Source organism: Phacochoerus africanus, chromosome 11 (genome assembly GCF_016906955.1).
Source record: "Phacochoerus africanus isolate WHEZ1 chromosome 11, ROS_Pafr_v1, whole genome shotgun sequence".
Lineage (NCBI taxonomy): Eukaryota > Metazoa > Chordata > Mammalia > Artiodactyla > Suidae > Phacochoerus > Phacochoerus africanus.
This window is the reverse complement of record NC_062554.1, coordinates 81204634-81210633: the sequence shown is the minus strand read 5'-3', so window position 1 is coordinate 81210633 and position 6000 is coordinate 81204634.

Below are 6000 nucleotides of genomic sequence, written 5' to 3'. Positions count from 1 at the left end.
ATCCCACTAGGAACCATGAGGTTGTGGGTTCAATCCCTGGCCTTGTTCAGTGGGTTAAGGATCCGGCGTTGCTGTGAGCTGTGGTGTAGGTTGCAGATGCGGCTCGGATCTTGCGTTGCTGTGGCTCTGGTGTAGGCTGGTGGCTACAGCTCCAACTGGACCCCTAGCCTGGGAACCTCTATATGCCATGGGAGCGGCCCTAGAAAGACCAAAAAAAAAAAAAAAATCTACTAAGAGATAATGAGTTTTATCCCCACTTTATAGATGAAGACACCAAAGCCCAGAAAAGTACATTTAATATCCTGCTAATTACATATTTCAGTAGTTTTGTATGAATTCACATCTATCTGACACCAAGACCTATTATTTATTTCAACTGCACAGTATCACATATTTTTTTAAATGAGCCAAAGATTTCAATAGCTCTTAATGGCCCAAGACCACTTGATAATTTCAACAAGGCATCCTACTTGAATATCTCTTTGCCCTGACCATTTCAGTCCACATTAGTCTGCACGTTAACATAAGAAAACTCTGCATGTTGAGATAATAAATTTTAATTTATTAACTAGTTGACAAAAATATTTTGAAAGGAACACATTTTGAGAAAACTTTCTGAATTAGTAGTCTGTTTTAGTTTTAGCTGTGGAATACAAATCTGTTTCCAGAGAAGTGTCTGCCAAGGAAGAGCACCATGCAGAAATAGTACTGAAGGCAGGGGAACAGCATAACACATTGGGCGGAGACTTTAGAGTTGGGGGAAACCTGTGTTTTAATTCAACCCCCAATCCTCAGTCCACCTCGTGCCAATTATGTGGATTTGCACAGAGTGCTTCACCTCCCTCTACATTTAATTCCTTCATTTGAAGAGATAAATAATACTTATTCCATAGGATTACTAGGTAATTTTAAATTTAAACTGAGATAATTATAATTTTTCACAATGACCGTCATCTAATAAATGCCCAAAACATGGGTTTTATCATATATTTTTTTGTTGCTAAAAATGAATCACTAGAACCTGTGGAGAAAGAGATAACAGGTAGACTCCCTATTTGGATTTTAGTTTTCTGACAATTACTGTATATTGGTGTTTCTTGTTCCCTGACTAAAGAATTTGCTTTAAAAAACACTGATTAAACAATATGTGAATTAAAAACAAGATAACATAAGTGAACATAAATTTTAAATCAACTCTGTCATGCTGTTATTAAGAACCAGCCTAAAAAGGCTAAAAGAGGCAGGCATAGAACGATGAAAATTTGGCAGCTGCATGTGTGCCAAGTTTGGTTCTAAGTGGTTTCCATGGGTATACCTCATGATTATTTACTCCTAAAATAGCCACTATGGATGTTCTGAGAGAATAAAAGAAAAAAGGAAGACAAACTATATGGAATTTCAATTTACATTTTTTATCACAAGAACAGTTTTGTACATCACTGTGAAAACAATTTTAACCTCAGCTATAAAGTTTTTGTAAAATCGTTTCTACTTCCAGATGAAATTAGCAGAGTTTTGCCTGAAGATGGTGCTAGCTTCTCAGTTCCCAGGTAACTCACAAGCAATGCAAAAAGACCAGTTTGGTAAGAGATCATATTAAATATTTAAAATAAAATTCTTAAAAATAAATGACATCTCCTAAAAATAAAATTCTTCACTAACACCACCACTCTCTCTTGTGAGCCTAGAAGTCTTCATTATACCTGGTGAAAAATCAACTGCCACTTGGCTGATGGCAGTTAACAATTCCCATTGTGCTAGCAAGGGATGAGTTGCATTTAAAGATTTGGTTACTTAATCTACATGAGATTTAAATTGTTGTGAGTAGCATTAGGTTGGGCAGAAAATCTTTAGTTTCTCTCACACACACTGAACTTGTAAAATTCTAGCCATTAAAATGGACAGTACTTTCAGGTATTTCAAAACTAATACCTTTTCCCCCTTCTATTGAAAAATAATCATAAGGCAATATGTAGCAGAGCCTGAGAAAAAGTCTTTGTAAAGGAAAATGCTTTCCTGGATATGCTCCTTCTTGGCACCATAATTTTGTCTTAAGTAGAGTCCACCCAGCTATATGTCTTATATAGACAACACCTGGAAAGTCTTTGAGACACTATGAACTTGAAAAAAAGTATTTTAAGACTTACTGGATACAACATTATAGTAGGAAGAATCCCTCATTATTTCCCAATTCCCTCGATAGCCAGACAGAACGAGAAATAGATCAAACATACAGAGCGTACATTTTGACATCAAACTTAACCCTCGCTCACTGAGGAATTGTGGTAATCCTTGCTAATGTGGTCAAGAAATACTGTTATGGTCCAGTTTATTCTTCTTTTTTTTTTTTGTCTTTATCTAGGGCCGCACCCTCAGAGTATGGAGGTTCCCAGGCTAGGGGTCTAATCGAAGCTGTGGCCACCAGCTTAGGCCAGAGCAAAGCCAGATCTGAGCCATGCCTGTGACCTACACCACAGCTCATGGCAACGCCGGATCCTTAACTCACAGAGCAAGGCCAGGGATTGAACGCACAGCCTCATGGTTCCTAGTCAGATTCGTTAACCATTGAGCCACAACGGGAACTCCTATGGTCCAACTGAGATTCTCATTCTAGGATCTAGGGATCTTCATCTGTATTCCTTTACACTTCGGTTCCGTGCTGCCTGAGCTGAGATGCTTCTCTCTTGGTTGAGGGTTCTGATTATGAATCAAAGGAAATTCTCAGGGTTTCTCTTCCCTGACTCCAAGTTGTGTTTTAGCCACCAGGACCTGTCATTCATTTCTAAATGGTGCCTCCTCTATTAGTTTAAGGAGATAGCAGATGCAGGACACCTCAACCCCCTACTCCCACTCTTTGTTGCCAACATCCCATAGAATGCATCAGTGAAAATTCTATGCTAATGCATTTTCACTGATGATTTGCAATTTCTGAGGACTCTAGAAATAAGCAGGATTTTTTTTTCAAATCCTTTCATGTGATACAGTCAGTTCCTTCTTTGCAGTTGAACTGAAACCCAGCTCTTCCTATCAAAGAATCAAGCCATCTTCAATGTAATGCCATCAGCACATCCTGCCTGCAGCATTACAGTGAAATAAATAAAGCATAAGAGAGGTGGTAGAGACCGGCCATTTCATTTCCTACACAGTGGCCTGCACAGAAGAATAGAATGGTTCAACCCAAGGGAAAAAACAAACATACAAACAAACATAAGGCAGCAGCAGAACTTGGCAAAAAACGTGGGCATCTTCACAGAGAAAAGGCATCAGGTCTGTGATGAGTGACAGACAAACATTTTGAAAAATAGTTTTATTTTTTCCCATAAAAGAAGAAACAGTTGTAGGAAATGGAAACTGACCTCACCAGGACAAAAAAAAAAAAAAAACATATTGCTCATTTTGAGAGTTGGCATATGGCTGTGTGCCTTGCTCTGCAGAGCAAGAGTGGGATTCTTCTAGAGCCATATGGTTGAATCAAGAAGGGCAATGGGTTCAAGCAGACAGAAGGCAGTTCACAGGTAATGATAAAGTCCTGAGGCATAATATGTTCTAAAAAGCTTCCAGTCTTAGATTTGAATTTAAAAGGAGGAGGCTGCCAAAAAATACACCAATGTGTTTTCTCCTGAAATGAGAGAACAAATATCCCAGACAGAGCACTACCAGTCAGCTCTGCTTAGATGATCTAAATTCCAATCACCATTAAATCAGCTAAAAGAAAATTCCTATTTTTAATTGTTTTGAACCCCATGGTAATCTTCCAAGCAAGTACATACTGAGTTTCCACTAAAACACAAAAATTCTTTACTAACCCATGCAGGCAGGCTGATTACAGGCTCTGCCAATCTGTATTACTAAGCACTAAATAACCGAGTGAGATAACTCGCTAGAGAGTTGTTATGTTCCCCATCCCTCAGGGAAAACTAAACTGACAAGCAAGGATGAAACCAAGATGGATAGGCAGTTTGTAACTTCTGATAGAATTCTCATGCTGAAAATACATATGTGAAATTTTGACTAATTAGGCCTCAAGCTCTTTGTAAAAGCCACATTGCAATTAATTAAGATGATTGCTATTCATTATTTTTCAAAAAGAAAATTCTTTATCATAATGTATAAAACTGTCAGGGAAGAATAAACACTCTCACACTTCCATATTGTTGTTAAGCTAAAAGAGATAAGATACTTAAGATGAACTTTAGCTGTTATTTTTAAGCTGTTCATTTGAGTAGAAACTGGCATACTATTATGAGTACTTCAGCTAACATGTAATTATAATTTCATTAATAAATGAAAATTAAGATCAAGATTTGTAACCTTTCATTGAGACCCAAATTTAAAGAACTGTCATATCCACTATTATGAAATGGGACTGCAGTGAAAATCTTGAGATACAATCAATTAAGAGAAAACAAAAATTTTAAAGAAACCCTCTGATACATTACCTTTTTTTTTTTTTTTTGGTCGCTTTAGGGCTATATGCATGGCACATGGAATTTCCAAGGCTAGGGGTCAAACTGGAGCTGCATTTGCTAGCCCACACCACAGCCAGATCTGAGCCACATCTGTGACCCACACCACAACTCATGGCAACACCAAATCCTTAACCCACTGAACGAGGCCAGGGATTGAACCCCTGCATCTGCATAGATATTAATTGGATTTGTTACTGCTGAGCCACAATAGGAACGTGTATATATTACTCTTCTAATAATTTATTTTAATTAGTAGAATAATAATTTCACTGCCAAAAATGTTTATTGTGGCAATTTCTAATACTAAGAAATAAAAATCAATAAATAATAAAATATTTTAAGTGACTTGTAGGAAAATGGCTAAATTATTATACATCCAGCTATGAAATTTCTATAGAGCATATAAAACAGTGAGTCATGCAGCACTATACCTTATATCTTTTAATGATGGCTATGCTATATTAAATGAAAAATATGAAAAGGCAAATTTTTTTAGGCAATAATTTTACTATACTCTCATTTTAAAATGTGTATGTGTTTATAGGCACACATGTTTCCAAGAACAGAAAAATTATATAAAGACAGACATCAAATTTTTAAAACTGGTTACCTTAGAGAAGTGTGACTAGGAGCTGAAGGGTGATTTATATATATATTGCTTATTACTTCTCATATATTTGTACTTTAAAAAATTTTTATAGTGATCTTATTTTTGTAATGTATACTTTTGCAGAATCTTCAATTAGCCTCAAACAATGCAGCTCTCTTGAAATACCAATTAATAGACATTTTGAATAATATAAAGTGAAAATCCAAGGCATAGTTTTTCTTAACTGAAAAGAGGCAATAAAACTAATTAAAAATTTAATATGTTATTTCTATAAAATTTTAGTTGTACTTATACTCTTTCAGAGTAAAAGACTTTGCTAATTCATTACTGCATATGTATTTAAGTTGGAAATTTTTGTATTTAAATTAAGGATGGTTTATAGTCCCATGAGTATTATCAAAAGATTAAAATTAATTGTTCAGTATTTTCATCTGAGACTAAACTGGACAGGTAATCAGTCATAAGCTAATGTTATTAGCTTGATTCATGTTATAAAACTGTGTTTCTGATATACAGCCAAAGGGGTGGGCAGAAAAGAAATATACTACATATAAAAATGATGGAACCAAGTTCTTTTGTTTGCATAAGTTCTAATATTTAGAGGTAGAATTTACAGCAAAGACTTGAGTTTATTCCCTGAGTAATGCCAAAAAAACACACATTTGCCTAAATTTAGGGGAGCAAAAATCCACAAAATATTTTTTCTACTTATAAGTTTATAGAGTACCTTTTATGTGAAAAGTACGGAGCCTTTAAAAGACTGAATTAATTATCCCTTAAAATGAATTAATGAATATTTTACTTTAAAGATAGAATTAAAATGCACTATTCAACGTACATATACAATCTGAGATGTGCAGGGGTGAGGCAAACTTCCCCAGACTCATAGATAAAGTGCAATGGTTAATTTTCAGTAGAATC